This window comes from Nerophis ophidion, linkage group LG29 (assembly GCF_033978795.1).
Source record: "Nerophis ophidion isolate RoL-2023_Sa linkage group LG29, RoL_Noph_v1.0, whole genome shotgun sequence".
Lineage (NCBI taxonomy): Eukaryota > Metazoa > Chordata > Actinopteri > Syngnathiformes > Syngnathidae > Nerophis > Nerophis ophidion.
In genome coordinates, this window is record NC_084639.1 from 29744373 (window position 1) to 29750928 (window position 6556).

The 6556-nt window shown below is 36.6% G+C and overlaps 1 long non-coding RNA gene across 1 annotated transcript; it reads left to right on the forward strand.

Moving 5' to 3' along the window:
- The first annotated feature begins 2429 nt into the window (after nt 1-2429).
- Nucleotides 2430-5339, forward strand: LOC133546217 (uncharacterized). The gene is made up of 3 exons (XR_009805029.1): nt 2430-3017; nt 4512-4609; nt 4974-5339. It is a non-coding gene; the product is annotated as an uncharacterized LOC133546217 (long non-coding RNA).
- Nucleotides 5340-6556: the final 1217 nt, after the last annotated feature.

The following is a 6556-nucleotide window of genomic DNA, read 5'->3' on the forward strand; positions in this document are numbered from 1 at the left end:
GATAGTGCCGTGGTGGACACAAGAGTGCACAGATGCAATACAAGAACGGAATAGAGCATTTAGAATATTGAGAAGAACACATCATTTCCAAGACATGATCCAATATAAAAGGCATCAAGCTAGAGTAAGGTATGTTATTAAAAAAGCAAGAAAACACCATTGGAGAACTTTTTGTGAAACACTAAATAAACTACTCCTTTAAGCCAAGTGTGGGGAATGATCAAGAGAATGTCAGGGCTCAGAAAAGAACATAAAAATCATGTGATGAAAGATGGAACGCGGAGTGTGGGAGGAAATAAAGAAAAAGCAGAACTTTTAGCAAAAACCTTTGTTAAAGTGCACAGTAATGATCATTTGAGAAATGTAGAAAAACAAAAGAGAGAAGAAACAATTAGTGTAAATATTGAGGAAATGAAGGAAGACAACGATAATAGTTTTACCAACACTATGGATATGACATTTTCTTTGGATGAAATGGTTCCAATTTTAAAAAAAGTTAAAAATACGACGCCAGGGAAAGACCTGGTGAGTTATCAAATGATCAAAAATTTAGGTAGCATCGGCAAAGAAGTGGTCTTGAAATTATATAATAGGATATATGAAGAAGGAAAATGAGCAGCTGAGTGGAAAACAGCTGTAATAATTCCAATATGCAAGCCAGGGAAAGATCCGCAAGAGGCAGGAAATTATAGGCCGATAGCATTGACCTCAAATTTGGGCAAAGTAATGGAAAAAATGATTAATGAAAGATTAATATATTATTTAGAGTCAAAAGAAATTATAAAAAACTACCAAAGTGGTTTTGGCAAAGCAAGAAGCACAAATGACCCAGCAGTGCAGCTGGAAGAGGAAATTAGAAAAGGACAAATAAATAAAGAAAGTATAATTGCAGCATTTTTTGACATAGAGAAAGCGTATGATATGTTGTGGAAACAGGGGTTGCTGATGAAACTAAATAAGATTGGGATTAGAAGAAGAATGTACAGATGGATAAAAGACTTTTTAACAAGTAGAACATTATTAGTAAAAATAGAGAATGAATATAGCAGAGAATACGAAGTGGAAAATGGGACCCCACAAGGGAGTATAATAAGTCCAGTACTATTTTCCATCATGATAAATGAAGTTTTTAGTGAAGTGGAAGGGTTAGTGGAGGTGGCATTGTTTGTGATGATGGAGTGATGTGGAAGAGAGGTAGAAATACAAATCATATAGAAAAGAAGATTCAAAAAGCGGTAAATAATGTTGAAGACTGGGGGACGGCTTGGGGTTTAAGATTCTCTGTTGGAAAGACAAAAGTCATACATTTTACGAAGAGGAAAGTACAAAACAAGCTCCAAATAAAACTCTATGGAGAAAACATAGAAGAGGTACAAGTATTTAAATATTTAGGAATATGGTTTGATAAAAATATGAACTGGTCAACCCACATCAGCAAAATAGTGGAGAAAAGTAAAAAGGTGTTAAATATAATGAGGGCTTTGAGGGGTAAAGATTGGGGGGCTGATAGGTTGACATTGAAAACAATATATATCACTTTAATTCCATCTGTTATTGACTACGGATGCATTATTTATCGATCTGCTTCAAAAACTCTACTTGAGAAAATAGACCGGATCCAGTCGCAGGCGTTAAGATTATGTTGTGGAACTACTAAATCTACTCCAGTGGCAGCATTACAAGTAGAAATGAATGAAAAACCTTTGGACATGAGGAGAGATCAACTCTCAGCAGTTTATTGGGCAAACTTAAAAGGATCCAAGCAAGGACATCCAACCCGTCAAGTGCTAATAAATTGCCAAGAAAAAGAGAAGAAAAAAATGAATAGTTTTGGGTGGATAATAGGAGATATATGTAACAAAACACAAATTGACAATATTAAAGTGATCCCTACAGTACCAATTCCTGCAATACCACCGTGGATGTATGACAACCCAAAGGTAAACATGCAATTACTGAAGAATAGACATTTAAATAGTTACCAGATAGAACATTGGATTGAGGAAATGTTTTTTGATAACATCATGATATTCACAGATGCATCAAAAACTATAAATAGTAAAGCAGGAGTTGCTGCAGTTATCCCACAAGGAAATATAGTATTAAATAAAAGAATCAGTGATGAACTATCTGTTTTTACAGGGGAATTGGTAGCAATTTATATGGCAGTTAACTGGATAGAGGAAAACAAAGCAAGGAAAGTAGTCGTGTGCTCGGACTCCAGCAGTGCATTGATGAGCATAAAAAACATAACATCAGAAACAAGACAAGATTTAGTTTATTAAATAGTTCAGGCAATCTACAGGATAAATAAAGCGGGAGGTGTGGTAACATTTCTCTGGGTTCCTGCTTATGTAGGAGTTGAGGGGAATGAGTTAGCTGATAGATACGCAAAAAAAGCAAGCACTAAAACAGAAGTAAACATGGAGATGAAGCACAGTAAAGAAGAAGTGAAGAGCATCATTAAGATAGAACACAATAAAAAGTGGCAGGATAATTGGAATAAGGAAACAAAAGGTAGAGAGTTTTACAAAGTCCAGAGGAAAGTAGGTGTCATGAGAGGAGGAATAGAAATAGGAAAGAAGAAGACATTATTACTAGAATGAGATTAGGACATACATATCTAAATAGTTCACTAAAATTGATAGGCAAACATAATACAGGGCTGTGTGATTCTTGCCACCAGATAGAAAATGTTGACCATGTCTTAATACAATGTAGGAAATATAATAGAGAAAGAGAAATACTGGAAAATAAGTTAGCAAAAGAAAATATTAGGTTAGAAGTGGGAGATATATTAGGATTGCATTCATAAAACATAGGATATAAAGCAATATAAACATATTTAAAAAACACTGGGTTAAGTAAAAGAATATAGAGTAGGGATCCACCTCGGTCCACACTCCATTACAGTAGGTGGCGCTAATGCACACCACAAGGTTGCTTGCCAACCGCCATAAAAACAAAAGAAGAAGAAGAAGAAGAAAGTTTTTGGAAGCGACATGAGACTTGGAGAGGTAAGTGTGCTAATACTTTTTAGTTGGTCAACCATGTAATGTTGTGAAATGAAAATATTTAACTGTTGTGACAACGGAGTGGTCCTTTAGCAGGCTGCGGTAACGATAATGGCGTCTGCCCAACAAGTAATGTTAGCATACATAATGACCTTCACAATTGGATTCCACAGTGCATATTAATTTGGAGGACTTAACTTAAAAATGTTTTTATAATACTGTTGTAGATAAAGTGACACTCGACAAAGGAGGTCCGGGTTGAATTTTATCGGTAAGGCTGGCTATTTGCAATAAATAAGAGATTACATCCAAAAGTATTAAATGATTCACTAATTTGCCCCGCCATTTTGAAAGCAGCAGTATATTTGCTTACTCGCTGGCAGTGGCCCAGTATGTTTTGTATCATGCTATCCATTGTATAAACTGCATATATTTAGGAAAATAAAGTAGGTATGTGTGTAAAATGTTAAACATTCATTAAATGAATCCGGTATTATTGGGCTTCACGGTGGAAGAGGGGTTAGTGCGTCTGCCTCACAATACGAAGTTCCTGCAGTCCTGGGTTCAAATCCAGGCTCGGGATCTTTCTGTGTGGAGTTTGCATGTTCTCCCCGTGAATACGTGGGTTCCCTCCGGGTACTCCGGCTTCCTCCCACTTCCAAAGACATGCACCTGGGGATAGGTTGATTGGCAACACTAAATTGGTCCTAGTGTGTGAATGTGAGTGTGAATGTTGTCTGTCTATCTGCGATGAGGTGGCGACTTGTCCAGGGTGTACACCGCCTTCCGTCCGATTGTAGCTGAGATAGGCGCCAGCGCCCCCCGCGACCCCGAAAGGGAATAAGCGGTAGAAAATGGATGGATGGATGGTATTTTCAGACAGGTCTTGTTAAGACTAGCAACATGATATAAGAATAGTTTTCCTGTGATACATGTTTAAAAAATTATGATTGTTTTAACCTGGTCAAAATGCACTAATTATGGTCAACCTCTTCAATACAAAGTCATTGGGGCTCGAGATTATATTCATGACCTTTTTGTTAAAAATACTATAACTTTCCTAATATGTACCCCATTATAAAAAGGTGCCATCAAACCCACCGCACCTCAAAATAGATATGAATTAAAATAAGAATTAAACTGTCTGGTTTAAGATTTTTTTTTTACTATAGCCAGAACGATCATAAAATATCATTTTGTTTACTTGTTTTCAACAGAAGTTAAATATTATTCACCCTAAAAGTTAACATCCATATGGAGTGACCCCATATATGTAAATAATTTATATTATAGTTCCATCCATATATTTGCTACTGCTTTTCCCTTTCGTGTCGTGGGGGTGCTATGTCCTATCCCAGTTCCGCTCGGGCGAAAGGCGGGGTACACCATGGACAAGTCAACTTAGATCGACAGACAACATTCACACACGCGTCAATTTAGTGTTGCCAATCAACCCATCCTCAGTTTGTGATCCAAAATTAATTTTTTCATTTACAGCATGGACCAAAAGGAAACGACTACAAGAAAGTGGTTAAGAGTTCCCACAAAGAAAATGAAGGACCTGCATAATTCTCCTCCCCCAATTAAGCAATCTGGTAAGTTTTTTAATGTATGTGTGGCAAAGCGGACTACGGTTAAGCCAAATTGCAGTACATGTAGCTAACAAACTGGAAAAATGACTTTATTAATTTGTGTAGTATTTAAAGAACAGCTGAAAATACCACCTTGACAAAGTCGCCCCAAGGAAGTTAGGTAACAGTACCCTAATTGTAATGAGGCCACACACCTCTAAGACAGCGATGGGCATGCTCTTCCTACTGCATCTCCTTTAAAATGCAAATAGGGATGTGGAGAGGGAATAATCATAACATTGATGTCCAAATGAGATGACAAATACCAGTCCAATTTTTTATACTCAAACAATTTTAAACACTTTCTCTTTTGCACTCTCTCTTTCAGATTGTTTGGCATTCGTCAGATGGGAGGACGGTTATACCGGCAAAATCTTTACAGGATCAGACATTTTGCCAAGAGATGAAGCTCCTGTGCAGATCTTAGATCTTAAAACAGGAGATTCTGTTTTAGCAAAGTGGTCAGATAGTAAATTTTATAGGGCAACTGTTGAACATATTTGAGGAAAAGATCCGACTCAGTCACCAAAAGGCTGCCAAACTCCACAGGAGTTATTTTGAAATATGTTGGAAGCCAGTGAGCCATCACACTCAACATCAGGGTCTGACACCATTACAGTAGATCAGAAGCCACTGTCTGAACATGATAATATTACAGCGCTAAATCTATCAAGTGACGGGGGACTTCTAACAGGCGGCAACACTGCCTATGGGTAAGCTTGACATTTATCACCTCATGCCTATGGGTCTACAAGTTCAAAACGTTTAATCTTTAGCAAATTTAGTGAATTTCGAAACCAAAAAAACAGCATTAATTTAAACATTATTTTATTTGCCATCAAATCATTGTTTCAGTAAATAGTATGTTAATGACAAATACAAATATTTGATGTATTAAGTTGCCCAAAACCCAACATCTGTATCCACTCTGATTTCAGGATTAAAAGTTCTGAACTTGTGGACCCTGAAAACAATTTGTTGCCATCATTTTATTACTTTTTAGTTATGGTCAAAACGTTCATAGAGTGTAAATATCCAGTCTACAATCTCATGTGTCAAAACTAGGGAGTAACAAAATGAACATTTCATGTCATGGTTACAATTGTTATCACAGTATTGATGAATGTGCTCAAGAAGTACTTGAACACACACTGAAATCTTATAAACAAGTTTTATTGAGAAAAATTTACACAATATATACTTTCTTAACAGTTTTTAAACATTCAGTTTCACGTCAAAATATAAATTCCGTTTGTTTTTTTTTTTCAATTAAATATAAATAAGAATATGAGAAATATAAATAAAAGTAGTGTAAGGATGGGAGTTCAAGGATGAGTGTCAAAAAAACGGCGCCAACTTCTTATCAGCAATCAAGTATTAACTAAACACTTGTAGGTTCTCAGAGCAACACTCATGGGAAATGTGTCCAGTAAAAACCTGTCCGATCGGAGCGTTCAACAATAACAAAAATTCCATGGATGAATTAAGTAAACAATATCCAAAAAATAAGATCCAAACAAAATTTGTGGAAGGCTCTCCTTGGCCGCTGGTACTTACTGCTGCTCTTGCCTAAACACCGCACTGAATTTCAGGACAGGGACACCAAAACAAGCTTGGCTTGCTAGTTAGCATAATTATCATCATGGAGCTAGCTTACTTGTTGTTGATACTGTTACATGATTGGCTGTTGGCGTGTCCCTTCCATTGCTCAGTAAATACTGTTAACTGATTGTCTGTTGTAGCATGTCACTTCCATTGCTCAGTGACACTTCCTGTTTTCTGTTTACTGGCTTCCCAAAGCGCCAGTGACCTCATGCAGCCAATCATGCTGGCTCCAATATTTTATCGAAAGCATTTAACATTGATATGATTATGTGTATCGCGATGTATAATTATTGTTTTATTGGCCCA